Raw genomic sequence first — 15,108 nt, 5'->3', positions numbered from 1 at the left:
TCAACACCCTGAACGTGCATGTACGTTCGCAAGAGAGGCATACATAACCGACTCCTATAGATCTGGACCTCCTCTTTCCAATGGTGTTTTTGGTTTTTAGCTGTGATGAACAGTTTCTGAGATACAGAGGTTAAAAGAGACCCCCCATTGGGCTGCCCGACTGCGCCTGAGGGGATAGTTGCGTCCACACCGCGCGCAAGGAAAGGGTTAAGTCTGCCCCAAGCTGACAACATAAACCTAAGCGTGTTCGTAAGCACAGTGCAGAAGAGCAGAAAGTGCTGCGTGAGATAAACACAAACAGAGGTTAAAGAAAACTTGGAAGCCATAGCAGTAGCCAATCAGCACTCGGCTTGCAAACACGCTTAGGTTTATGTTGGCAGCTTGGGTCGGACTTAAGTGAACAGACTATAGGTGGAAATGTCGCACACTACAGTAACTGATGTTTGACCCCTTGACTGCAGATTTCCTACAAGAAGACATCACCAAGCTACAGGAATGGAGGCGGTGGCTGAGTCGACAGAGTGACGGCGCCGCGTTCAGGAGGACGCGAGTTCAATCCCCGTCCGGTGCCACCAAGCTGGGATTTTTCAGCCGCCGCCAAGTGGCTTAAAACTAAACACATGCTGTCCAGAAGACCACCTATCAACCCAGACTCTAGATTCTAGGATTAAAGATGAGCTCCGGGGGGCAGCATGAGCCAATGCAAGATGGCGCCACTATAAACACTCGCCTGCGCCAGAACGGGCTGGGCCGACCATCAGGCCCCACCGGGAAGAAGCCTTCGGCCAATCATCAGGCCCCACCGGGAAGAAGCCTTCGGCCAATCATCAGGCCCACTGGAAGAAGCCTTCGGCCAATCATCAGGCCCCACCAAAGAAGCCTTCGGCCAATCATCAGGCCAGGAAGAAGCCATCAGCCCCACCGGGAAGAAGCCTTCGGCCAATCATCAGGCCCCACCGGAAGAAGCCTACCAAGCATCATTAGGCCGCCGTAATAAATAAATAAATAAATAAATAAATAAAAAGTGGCTGCTACAATTCAATGAGGAAAAATGTAAAGTCCTGCACCTTGGGAGGGGATATCCAGCACACCAATACCACATGGGAAACACTCCACTATCCACCACAGAGGCAGAGAAAGACCTGGGAGCATAGGTTACCAGGGAAAGTGGAATCAGTGTTAATCGCAGCGGACGGGTTAAATAAAGCTTTTAACAAAGGAAAATTTCACTTTACAATTTATTATCTGTACGTCAATTTAGGTGTCCCGAAACAATGCTTAAGTGTTTTTTTTACATCAGGCCTACTGCACCGGTAGGCTTCTTCCCGGTGGGGCCTGATGGTCGGCCCAGCCCATTCTGGTGCAGGCGAGTGTTTATAGTGGCGCCATCTTGCATTGGCTCATGCTGCCCTCCCAGAGCTCATCTTTAATCCTAGAATCTAGAGTCTGGGTTGATAGGTGGTCTTCTGGACAGCATGTGGATAGTTTTAAGCCACTCGGCAGAGGCTGAAAAATCCCAGCTTGGTGGCACCGGGCGGGGATTGAACTCGCGTCCTCCTGAACGCGGCGCCGTCACTCTGTCAACTCAGCCACCACCTCCCCACACGTGCTAATTTGCTATGGTGGTAATACATTCTGATGCAATATACAAGTGGAAACCTTCATGAAATGACTCAGTAATTAACCCGTCCGCTGTGATTGGCATGGATTTGACCTTCACTGGTAGCCTGAAAACATGTACTCCCATGTCTTTCTCTGCCTCTGTGGTGGATAGTGGAGTGTTTCCCATGTGGTATTAGTATGCTGGATATCCACTGCAAAGGTGCATGACTTTACATTTTTCTTTATTGAATTGTATCAGTCACTTTTTGTTCCACTCCTGTAGCTTGGTGGTGTCTTCTTGTAGGAAATCCACAGTCAAGGGGTTAACTGATGGCTTAAAGCAAACCACCATCGTGATAAAGGTGAGCACAGTGGACCGTAATACTGCAATGATTCTACTCAACATTTTCCACACACACAGTAGCAGCCCCAGTACCCGGAACCATGGGAGTCAAGGTGAGCACAGTGGACCATAAACTGCAATGATCAACAACTCTACTTCAAATTTTCTACACAGTAAAAACCCCCAGTGTCCGGCACCACGGGAAATTAGATTTAACCCGGTAGCTGCACCTCTAAGCAAGAGAAATGAGAAAAAATCATCACTCATGCAAACCATTTCATAATATATATCAACGCATTTGTGGACAGTTTATGTATCATCTATTTTGGGGTTTATAACATGGCAAAATTTGGCGTCATGTTGCGGGTACATGGTAAAGCCACAAATTTGGTACTTTATGGTAAGGCCACAATTTTGCCCGTTTATACACGGTAAGGCCACAAATTTGGCCCGTTACTGGTACACGGTAAAACCACAAATTTGGCCCGGCACTGGTACACGGTAAAGCCACAAATTTGGCCCGTCACTGGTACACGATAAAGCCACAAATTTGGCCCGTCACTGGTACACGGTAAAGCCACAAATTTGGCCCGTCGTTGCTACACAGTAAAGCCACAATTTGGCCCGTCAGGTAACACGGTAAAGCCACAAATTTGGCCCGTCGCTGCTACACAGTAAAGCCACAAATTTGGCCCGTCACTGCTACACGGTAAAGACACAAATTTGGCCCGTCGTTGCTACAGTAAAGTCACAAATTTGGCCTGTCGTTACACGGTAAAGTCACAAATTTGGCCTGTCGTTGCTACACGGTAAAGTCACAAATTTGGCCTGTCGTTGCTACACGGTAAAGTCACAAATTTGGCCCGTCGTTGCTACACGGTAAAGTCACAAATTTGGCCCGTCGTTGCTACACAGTAAAGTCACAAATTTGGCCCGTCGTTGCTACACAGTAAAGTCACAAATTTGGCCTGTCGTTGCTACACGGTAAAGTCACAAATTTGGCCCGTCGTTGCTACACGGTAAAGTCACAAATTTGGCCCGTCGTTGCTACACAGTAAAGTCACAAATTTGGCCCATCACTGCTACACAGTAAAGTCACAAATTTGGCCCATCACTGCTACACAGTAAAGTCACAAATTTGGCCCGTCACTGCTACACAGTAAAGTCACAAATTTGGCCCGTCGTTGCTACACGGTAAAGTCACAAATTTGGCCCGTCGTTGCTACACAGTAAAGTCACAAATTTGGCCCGTCACTGCTACACAGTAAAGTCACAAATTTGGCCCGTCGTTGCTACACAGTAAAGTCACAAATTTGGCCCGTCGTTGCTACACAGTAAAGTCACAAATTTGGCCCGTCGTTGCTACACAGTAAAGTCACAAATTTGGCCCGTCGTTGCTACACAGTAAAGTCACAAATTTGGCCCGTCGTTGCTACACGGTAAAGTCACAAATTTGGCCTGTCGCTGGTACACGGTAAAGTCACAAATTTGGCCCGTCGTTGCTACACGGTAAAGTCACAAATTTGGCCCGTCGTTGCTACACGGTAAAGTCACAAATTTGGCCCGTCGCTGGTACACGGTAAAGTCACAAATTTGGCCCGTCGCTGGTACACGGTAAAGTCACAAATTTGGCCCGTCGCTGGTACACGGTAAAGTCACAAATTTGGCCCGTCGTTGCTACACGGTAAAGTCACAAATTTGGCCCGTCGCTGGTACACGGTAAAGTCACAAATTTGGCCCGTCGCTGGTACCGGATTAAACATGAGTGAAAAAAATAAAAAATAAAAAAAATAAAAGAAACTGAAAAATCTGGCTCTTTATTTTTGTTTCAACACTTGCAAGTTTTATATCTATGTAAAAATTTATCCTAAGTATGTGAGTAACTGAATGGAATTGAAAATTTTCAAAATTGTAAAAACATTTTTTTCATATATTTTTTATTTTTATTCATCAAAATCCTTTGAAACTTCTGTAATATCCTCACATCATTCAGGTCTAAAAGACATGCGAGTAAATTTTTTTGTTCAATAGTTTTGAAAATAGAAATCTACCGACGGTTCCCTTAAGTTAGGTTAGTTTATATTTATTCAGCATGCAGAGATGAGATGTGAGAGCAGGGGGCGAGCCGTTAGGGAAGGTTACGCTAGGTTAGGTTACTTAGGTTAGTTTCTTTCAAATTGCGGTGCGGGCCAGTGAGTCTAAAATGAAACACTCCACCCTCGCCAACCAACTTCTCTCTCTCTCTCTCTCTCTCTCTCTCTCTCTGGGGTGTTCTCTCTCTCTCTCTCTCTCTCTCTCTCTCTCTCTCTCTCTCTCTCTCTCTGGGGTGTTCTCTCCCTCTCTCTCTGGGGTGTTCTCTCTCTCTCTCTCTCTCTCTCTGGGGGGTTCTCTCTCTCTCTCTCTGGGGGGTTCTCTCCCTCTCTCTCTGGGGTGTTCTCTCTCTCTCTCTCTCTCTGGGGGGTTCTCTCTCTCTCTCTCTCTGGGGGTGTCTCTCACTCTCTCTCGGGTTCTATCTCTCACTCTCTCTCTCTGGGTGTTCTCTCTCTCTCTCTGGGGTGTCTCTCTCTCTCACTCTGTGGTGTTCTCTCCCTCTCTCTCTGGGGGGTTCTCTCTCTCTCTCTCTGGGGTTCTCTCTCTCTCTCTCTCTGGGGTGTTCTCTCCCTCTCTCTCTGGGGTGTTCTCTCTCTCTCTCTCTGGGGGGTTCTCTCTCTCTCTCTCTCTGGGGTTCTCTCTCTCTCTCTCTCTGGGGTTCTCTCTCTCTCTCTCTGGGGTGTTCTCTCTCTCTCTCTCTCTGGGGTGTTCTCTCTCTCTCTCTCTCTGGGGGGTTCTCTCTCTCTCTCTCTGGGGTGTTCTCTCTCTCTCTCTCTGGGGTGTTCTCTCTCTCTGGGGTGTTCTCTCCTCTCTCTGGGGTGTTCTCTCTCTCTCTCTCTCTCTCTCTATCTCTCTCTGTGGTGTTATCTATCTCTCTCTCTGGGGGTATCTATCTCTCTCTCTCTCTGGGGTGTTCTCTCTCTCTCTCTCTGGGGTGTTCTCTCTCTCTCTCTCTGGGGGGTTCTCTCTCTCTCTCTCTGGGGTGTTCTCTCTCTCTCTCTCTCTCTCTCTCTCTCTCTCTCTCTGGGGTGTTCTCTCCCTCTCTCTCTGGGGTTCTCTCTCTCTCTCTCTCTCTGGGTCTCTCACTCTCTCTCTGGGTGGATCTCTCTCTCTCTCTCTGGGGTGTTCTCTCTCTCTCTCTCTGGGGTGTTCTCTCTCTCTCTCTCTGGGGTGTTCTCTCCCTCTCTCTCTGTGCTGTTCTCTTTCTCTCTCTCTGGGGATTTCTCTCTCTATCTCTCTCGGGTGTTCTCTCTCTCTCTCTCTCTGGGGTGTTCTCTCTCTCTCTCTCTCTGGGGGGTTCTCTCTCTCTCTCTCTGGGGTGTTCTCTCTCTCTCTCTCTCTGGGGGGTTCTCTCTCTCTCTCTCTCTCTCTGGGGTGTTCTCTCTCTCTCTCTCTGGGGTGTTCTCTCTCCCTCTCTCTCCCTCTCTCTCTGGGGTGTTCTCTCTCTCTCTCTCTGGGGTGTTCTCTCTCTGGGGGTTTCTCTCTCTCTCTCTCTCTCTCTCTCTCTCTCTCTCTCTCTCTCTCTCTCTCTCTCTCTCTCTCTCTCTCGGGGGAATAAAATATAATAAATGGAGTAGCGCCAGAATGTTATGCGCCAGAAACACATTATTTCAAACACCGAAATTACCACAAAAATAGAAGTACTGTCCAGGAAGTGTCCCCGGAGGCTGTCACTTGCCCACACGTGCCCCGCTGCCGTGCCCGCCGTGTGCTGGGTTAGTATGCAGGAGTACTATAAGTCCGGCAAATCTTAAGTGGCGGCTCTGACGTAGACAGCCGCTAGACACTGGTGCTAGGTCTCCACCTGACCTCGCGTACCGTGCCTCTCACACCCTTCTCTCTCTCTCTCTCTCTTTCTCTCTCACTCTAGTATTAAAACAAATATGTTTTTTAGGATTGATTCTCTATCTGTGAGTGAATACAAAGAAATTTGTACAACACTTGGCAGCGTTGCCGCCGCGGCGTTGTCACGCTCTTCTCAACCCAACACACCGCAGTTGCCAGTTGCCCTGCCTGTTTTAATTATCGCATTTCTGCCATTTTTTAGTGTGTGTCTGCCATCTGCCGTCAATGTCAGCCATACGGCATAATTATGATAAAATATGGAGACTGTACCTGTATATGGAATGCCAGGACCGTCAAGCAAAGTCTGTGTGAGTCATGCAGGTGAATGGTGAGGTGCCGCTGGGGATGGCCACCCAGCAGGCACATCAACGTTGATTCAACGTTGATTTTGCGTCAGGCCCTTACGTAGAATCTACGTTGAGAATTGATTGATTTTGAAAGTTTTTTTAATGTAATATTTCCAACGTATAATCAATGGTGGAATTTCAACATTGAACTGACATCTGGTTTTCAACGTTGAATCATGCTCTGTTTTTCAATGTTGGAATTCCCGTTGAATTCCAGTTGAAAAACTGACGTTGCTCACCCGACGTAGAATCAACATTAGATTTTCAGCATTGCTCCAGGTCGTGAAAATTGTTCACCAGACTATACTAACATCAGTAAACAGTCTAGTCTATAGTCTTTGGTGAAGCACATGCTGTCTGTATTCGATCTTGAGCTTAGATTGAATGTAAATCCGACATATGCTTCACCATGACCCAGAACCATGGACTTTGTCTCAGGAAAGGTCTTTGCATTGTTTCTGGTAGTGAGATATAGTCTGGAAAAGAAATGTACAGATTTTCATTACTACCAACTCAACATTTATGAGTTATTTTAGCTATCACATTAGAAAGTGAGGACCAAGATTGGATAGACTATAAAGTTAGTTATGTGCAACTGGTACACAATTAAGCTTAGTTTACATACTGAAAATCAATAGGTATTTCATCGTCATTTCAGTACACACATTAAAAGGGCTATTCCAATACCACATTAACCCCTTCAATACAAGCAGACAAAACATAACCTCCATGCCATATCCTGGTTTTACAGACTACGTAGAATAGTCCAATGACCATGACGCACATACAGCGTCTCTAGGATATGGTTCGAGAGATGAAATGACTCATATACTGCGTCATGGTACTGAAGAGGTTAAACATCACCCATACTGAACACATGAATAACTTGTAAACACTTGACTTTAGCTAAAATTTAAGTTGATTTTGAGTTTAACATTACTGAACAATGGTTTCTCAGAGTAGGTAACATCATTTTGAAACTGGGGAAAGTTACAGAAACAGTTGCAGTAGGTAAAAATAAAGTGTCTGTATATGTGTACCAACATTATTATTATTATCTTTACCTTTCATGTCATTTGCATAAAACATCTTGTAAAGGCGTTTTTCACTACATGGACTTGTATGTTAGCTAAGTACATAGTACAAAGTACATAGGATACAAAAGTTAAGCTACAACACATTAATGCATGTTTGTAGTGACCAATATGAAATCATAACTTTGCATTTGGATATTTAATGCATAGGTATTTGCAGGAGTATATATTACAGTTGCAGCAAAGTGGATATACTACTCGGTTACTTTACTAAGTATCTATATGCTACGGCCAATTTCCTCCAACAAAAGGAGGGTGACGCAATCAGAGCAGAAAATAAAGGTTCTAGAAGTATGAGACCTCTCATCCCCCTCTTCTCTACTCCGGCTGTTCATGTACCTTGCAGAAACTAAATTGAGTTTCCCTATACATATATATATTCATCACTCATCAGAGCTTTCATTTTCCAACAAAGACTCAGATGACATTTCATCAATTTCCAGTGGTAAAAGCATTGTTGTTCCAGACGAATTGCTTGAAGGAGGTGACACCTCTTCATGTACAAACTTTCTCTTTTTGATTGTTGCCGTAGAGTGGTCAGACTTGGACACGGATGAACAGGGACCAGGATGGTCAGATGAACCTGGTGATGCTGATGTAAGAAGAAGAATTATTAGCAAAATAATAGTATCTATCTATCTATCTATCTATCTATCTATCTATCTATATATATATATATATATATATATATATATATATATATATATATATATATATATATATATATATATATATATATATTATATACAAGGTGTTTCATGAGTTGTGGTACTTAATCAGGGATCTGATAGTTTGGGTGATACTGAGTAAAAAATACTCTATACACATATAGCGGTCTTTGCTTTGTTTTATCAAGAATGGTCAATGAAAATTACATGAGGCAGCGGCGGCCAGGTATGTGTTGCGGGGACCGCTCTCTCAGGCGGGACACATGATATGCCTGCCTCTAGAGAAACATTAATCATTGAAAGTACATATACACTATGAAACTTGAAATCTTTAGAAAGGCTGCATCTAAATTGTTTCAATGATTTCATTAGCTTTTACAATAAAGTACAATCATGGCAAATAATCGTGGACCATGTCAGCACTTTATTCACCCAACACCCTCCCAAAAGACTACATGGCAACTCTACGCAAACGTCAGTGTCGTGCCTGTGAGAGAAGTTTATTCCTCCACGCTACATAGTACATACTGTAAGATGCCATTTACTTACAGTAACATGTAGAGTATTCTGTTATAATATAGATTCATGTATGGATATTGCAACAGAAATGCCAAGGGAGCAGCAGAAGAATAATTACTGTTTCTCAAGAGACAGGCACATCATGCCACACGCGTGACCCACCTGAGAGAGCGCCCCCCGCAACACATACCCAGCCCCTCGCCACACTTAACTTTCACTGACCATATTAGATTAAACAAAGCAAAAACCGCTATATGTGTATAGAGAATTTTTACTCAGCATCACCCAAACTATCATATCCTGAATAAGTACCACGACTCATGAAACACCCTGTATGTGCTTTAAAATGTTGCATACCTTCATTTGAGACTTTCCGTCCACCTCCTCCAATCCTATCAGGTGCATATTTCAAGCATTTAGCCACAGCCTCTGCAACACTGGATTCTGTCCCAGACTGATGAGTTAGGACACTCTCTGCAATTAAAATAAGAATATGGCACTTTGCAGTAAATACTATTTAGCTAAAGAAGACAAATGTTACCAGAATGTGGAAAAAAATCACCTTATACAACACGAAACAATGTAGTCTAACACAACACAGTATAACACTACACAATGCACATACCACAATGCAACATGTAACACAAACCAGTAAGATAAACTAATGTAACAAAATAAAAGTAGATACAAAACAGAACACAAATGAGAGGCTAAGTATGTTAATATGTACGGTGCTACAGTTAGTATTTAGACAATAGGAGAGATTCATACATTCATGCTACACCTACAAATAAAGTTGAGATGCAAGAAGCAACATACAGATAACCAATGATAATGAATTAATTGGATTCTACATGAAATATTACAATACAGCTAGTAATGTGCTAGGATGCACTAGTCAGGATGCAATGTGTTACAGATGTTGATAAAGAAATAAGAGTCTTACTAACAAAAATATAAAAATAAATTATGAATGTTAGGGAAATTGCTAATAGTACAACATTCTGAGATGATTAGTACATACAGCTGCAATACTTTTTAAATCTTTTACCTCTAATAACCCTGAACAACAATGTTTGTTCAAAGGGCTGTCGAGCAAACTCACTGGGCATCAATCCACTCAACGACACTAGTCTATTTGATATTTCTGATATCTGGCGAGCTGACTGACGGCACTGTGTGGGACCATGTTTTAAAAAGGACAAAATACGTCGCACAACACCTAAACAAACACAGTGCATGTAATCCAAGGCAAACTGTTCAATGCAAAGAATGCCAATGTCTGTGAGAGGTGATTGCTCTATCTGATGGTCTTCATATGCCATATTTTGAAACTGCTGTGCTTTATGGAGAGGGAATAATTCCTGTGTGTTATATACTACTCTTCCATCCCAGGATCCATGTACTGTGCATCTTTCACAGGCACTGTATCCAGTATGGGTTTTTACGCATTTCAAAAAATGCCTTGCTGGGGCATCACACACAAAGCCATCAACTGAAACATTGTATGTTTTGTCTTCAAATTTAATGCCATTAACTGTTAACTTGTGAAGCTCTTTCAAAAAATCTGCAAGGTATTCTTTCACCGGGCTGGGTTTTCCTGTTCCACAAAACATCCCAACAATGAAAGGGACATGCCCACGGTTTATGCTACACATTATAGGCCAAAGCTGTACATTACTTGATTTAAATAGTGGTAAACCATCAATATTGAACTGCAAACTAATTCCCTTTGATATAAGTGATTTCAGCCCAGAAATATGTGAGATACCTTTTTCTATACCAAAATAGGCATATTGGCCACCACATTTAGATAACACGTCTACAGTCCTTGGAGTCTGAAGCAACGTTCGGGCATCTGCAGGGAGATCATTGTGTCCGTGCCGGCGAAGTATAGCTAGTAGGTCATTCAGTGTCTTTCTAGTACAATTACATTTCAGTGCCCATTCTGCTAGCTCACGTCTAATCTCTGTGTTTCCTGAGTTGCTTGATTCTTCTATCTCATAATCAGAAAAGAATATGAATGTGTAGTTTGATCACTATTGTCTATCTCAGAATCAGAGGAAGAACATGTGTTATGGTCAGAAATGCCTGCTGAGCTAGGCCCGACCTCAACACTTGCTAAATAAGAGTCACTTGCCAGCTGAGGAGCTTCCAGACACCTAACCTCATCAGGCACCTCTGCTTGTACACCAGCTGACTCACTGACTTCATTAAAATTATCCTCAATACTGTCACTAGAGCTGCTCTCCTGTGCTACAGCATTAACATCTGCATTGATCTTCCTCCACCATTTCAAATAACGTGCCATGGTGGTAACTGGTCGTTTCCGTCTGAGTTGACATGCACAAATGTATAGGTTAGGAAAGTTAGGTTACATAGGTAAGGTTAACTTAAGTGACAATACTGAATAGATCTGGTTTACTCCTGTCTGCTGCCGAGCATTTGTGGGCTGCCAGCCAGATCTTACCTAAAGATACAATATTGCTAACCCATCAAAAAGGTTAGGTTAGGATGGAAGGGAAGACCTTAACCTGTTTTGCTGGATTGTCAATAGTGTAGTTCTGGCTAAACTCTGGCAACTACTGCCAACCTAATAAACACGAAATATTGATGGTTAAGCCAGGTAAAGGGGCAAAGAGGAGTTCGGGGTAAAAACTACACGAAACTTAACGGGGCGTAAGGAAATTTTTTAAACATCTAGTGCGTCATCATGCATTCTATTCATACAAGCTACAGTATATCTGTGAACCTAGATCATGACACACCTAGTGTTTTAAAAACATAGACAAAGCATATGTGCTATACTTACTACGACACCATCAGAAGTACTGTACAGTATGATGCAATATTAGTTTATAGCTTACGTATTATATAGTCTGACACATCCACAGTCCAGTAGTCTGTTATAGAGCTGATCGAAGATATATCTTGAAGTGGGCGGTGGTGCTTGGTGGAAGATCAAACCTCTGACTCCAGTTTTGCATGTATCTTGCATATCTTGCATATCTTGCACCCTGCAAGAATTAATTGCTTATATATTCTTGCAGGCACTTATTAAACTTCATAATAATCTTTAAACTTCATAATACCCTGTCTTATTATTTATAAATCTACAGAAATGCACTAATTCTTACATTATGTATACAAAATAACATGAGTATTATGGTAGCACTCTTAAATTTACTTGACACAAAGAGTATATAACTACGCAGGAGGTAGTAGCTTGAGGTAGGGAAATGGGAACAGACAAGAAAGAATTTGCTGACTCCACAAAATACTTACTAACTTATATACTATGAATACTAAGGTTATACATGGTATAGCACCTTTTTGATACTCTGAGAACTCTTGTACATTGTTTAACTTGAACTGTGAATGCATGACAAACTCAAACTTACCCTAATAAAGTGGTAAATGTGGTGAAATCTGCGAGGCCTTTGTGTTCTGGGGCTTGTATATCTACGGCGGGCTGGTACTTATAAACGACTGAATGCAGGCGCGGATCTAGGAACAAAGCTTGGGGGGGGCCCGACGGCAGAATTTTCGGTTGTTTAACGAGCATTAGCATTACCGTTTCTCCACTCACGGGATTCTTATTTGTTAATAACTGGCGGACTGACCTAAATGAATGGGCATAACCATCTGCTCTAGCCTCTAGGTGCCAGTGTTGTTTAACAGAGGGAAGGGGGGTCGACGGGGAGCGCAGCCCCTCCCGATAGGCGGGGGGGTCGAGGGGGCGAAGCACCTCCCGACAGATGGGGTTTGGAGGGGGGCGAAGCTGACGAAGCCCCAAACAGCCATATTTACGACCTGAAAACAGCCATTAATAGTTATCCCTGAGGTGCGTTGCTTATGTCACGTATGAAGCAAGTATCGGGGAATAAATGGCGTGAATAAGGAGTTGATTCACGGCACACACACTCAACAAACCGTAAAACTTTGATATCCCGCCGCACCGCCACGCAGACGCCCCGCCCCGACCCGCCCCACACGTGTGAGGCGCAGCCTTATTTGAGAGCAGAAAACAGCCATTAATCGTTACCCATCACGTGCACCGCTTATACCATACACCAACCAGGTATCCAAGAACATTTGACGTGAATAACAACTTCTGTACACGCCTAAAAGCTGAGCAAAAAATAAAAGAATGAAAATATCGAATCACGTTTCACTCGCCATATTCAAATCACCCCCCAACACCCCCCCTTATTTCACGGTGTTCCCGGGCACTGTGCCAATGCTCCATAGGCTGCACAGCTACACTGGTCACCCATTCACCCTTCATAGCAATCTGGAATGGTAACGTGTTATAATCATGGAGAAATGGCACCATATACTCACCCTGCCTCGTAAATTTCCAGGCGGCGGACGCACAGGCGCGGAGAAGGAGGTTCCAATAATGTTCCAACCATACCAGCGACCGTAACCCCTTTTAAACCCAAATTATATCCTTATTAGTCTGAATGCTATAGACGCCGGAATGGTGCCGTTGGGGAGGATTAGTGTTTACACAGAGTTAGATTCCTTTTAGGTAGTACTTGATGGATTAACGCCAATTAACGCTATATCCACTGGGACACGAATGTTCTGCTGTTACAATATGCTATTCTGCAGTTATTACTCACATTTCGTGACAGTATTGTGATATCCATTTTGGTATCAGTAGGTATAGAATACAAAATGTAATAAAGTATCAACATTGAAATTGTGTTAGATTCACAATAGATTTTCAACAAGAGTAGGGAATATGTATATATCCATTGGCATTGTGACTTTGTTACACTTTACAGTTAATGTGGCTATCACACTGAAAAGAAAATGTTAGTTCAGTAACCATTTTCATCCTTAATTCAACTTAAAGCAGGTCAGCCTTTATCTTGGTGAAATCCAACCAATATTCCAATGTGATTTCCACGTCGACATCCAACATATAATCAACGTTGTAATTCTAATATTCCATTGACATTGACTTTATGGTTCAGGACAGACATTGATTCATCGTCAGGTTACAAGCAAAATTCAACTTAGAAAGTATATACAAGTCATGTCTTCATCTTGGTGAACTTCCAACCACAACTCTTTGTAATTTCCACGTCGACATGTGACATATAACCAACGTTGTGATTCTAACATTCAGCTGACGTTGACTTTATGGTTGACGAAAGGCGTTGGTTCACCGTCAGGTTACAACCAAAATTCAACTTTTAGAGCATAGGAGTCTTCAAATTAGTGAATTCCTAACAACTTTTCAATGTGATTTATCGTCGGTATAGGACGTAGAAGTGACGTTGTAATCCTATCGTTGAATCGACGGTGAATTTATCGTGGAAGAAAGACGTTGGTTCAGCGTCAGGTTCCAACCACATTTCAACGTACAAAATAGGTCAGTTTTCAGATCGGTGAATTTTTAACGAGATTTCAATGTGATTCCAACGTCGATATCTGACACATGATCAACATTGAAATTCTAACGTTGAATTGACGTCGATTTTATGGTGTCCGACGTCATGACCAAATTTCTACATATTATCAACGTCGGTTTGACGTCGTGTGCCTGCTGGGCAGGCAGTGGGGAAGGATCGAGTGCTCGCTGAGAACACCAAAATACTACACTTTGACCTTATTTCCACACCACCCAAGGGGCAGAGTCTTGCTGCGATTTTGTAAGAGGTTTATTATTAATATTATTATTATTATTATTATTATTAATATTATTATTATTATGCATTGTCGTGCACCATACTCCCCGAATAAGAGTACACCCCCACTTTTCTCTCTTTCACACACACACACACACACACACACACACACACACGCACGCACGCACGCACACACACACACACACACGCACACACACACACACACACACACACACACACACAGAGAGAGAGAGAGAGAGAGAGAGAGAGAGAGAGAGAGAGAGAGAGAGAGAGAGAGAGAGAGAGAGAGAGAGAGAGAGAGAGAGAGAGAAGGGTGTGAGAGGTACGGTGTGCGAGGTCAGTTGGAGACGTGGCATCAGGGTCTAGCGGGCTGTCTACGTCAGAGCCGCCACTTAAGATTTGCCGGACCCGTGGGACTCACTGGGAAGGCAATACTATAAAAAATAATAGCCCCTAACACGACGCGGCGGCCATCCCCTGTTTGAACGTGCTGGCGCCGCTGCTACGAGAAATAACTCCTCGCAGAAATAAGTCGCTGTCATGTCCATTTTTTTGTCCACTTGGCGACACACAGCCGGATAACATGATAATTCACCTCTAATGGAGTGATAGGAGTAATAGTCAGGCATAGGAATAGAGATTTTGGGATAGGTTTAATATCACCCTTCCCTCGATCCCCTCCTCTTGAATTCTCTCCCCTCCCAGCATATCTGACATTTTCCACTGCCATTATTTTTTGCATTTCCCTGATTTCCTCCTCTTATTCTTGCTTCGTGGTTGATATTGCCCGCAGGAAAAGGACACACCTGACCAAACGAGCAGGAACTGAGTGAACATCTACGTGGGGTAATTCTCCCTAAAATCTGCCCTATTCGTTTGTTGTAAAGCCTCCTCATGATTAAAAGTGTTGCTCTGGTGTTTGTGCCGTGTGTTGGA

General features: G+C 43.4%; 1 protein-coding gene and 1 long non-coding RNA gene across 3 annotated transcripts in view; both read right to left on the bottom strand.

Annotated features, from left to right (window-relative positions):
* LOC126987459 (paramyosin-like) overlaps positions 1 to 15,108 on the bottom strand; it is an 87,769-nt gene that overhangs the window by 20,598 nt on the left and 52,063 nt on the right. The gene's annotated exons all lie outside the window — the stretch shown is intronic.
* LOC126987413 (uncharacterized) lies at positions 7,088 to 14,068 on the bottom strand. Of its 2 annotated transcripts, XR_007740894.1 has the most exons (4): positions 11,911 to 14,065; positions 11,377 to 11,526; positions 8,867 to 8,983; positions 7,088 to 7,914 (listed from the first exon to the last, which is right to left on the bottom strand). It is a non-coding gene; the product is annotated as an uncharacterized LOC126987413 (long non-coding RNA). The 2 variants fall into 2 exon arrangements; XR_007740893.1 differs by having other exon boundaries at positions 11,377 to 14,068.

This window comes from Eriocheir sinensis, chromosome 64 (assembly GCF_024679095.1).
Source record: "Eriocheir sinensis breed Jianghai 21 chromosome 64, ASM2467909v1, whole genome shotgun sequence".
Taxonomy (NCBI): Eukaryota; Metazoa; Arthropoda; class Malacostraca; order Decapoda; family Varunidae; genus Eriocheir; species Eriocheir sinensis.
The sequence above is the reverse complement of the archived record's forward strand: the minus strand, read 5'-3'. Positions and strand labels throughout refer to the sequence as shown.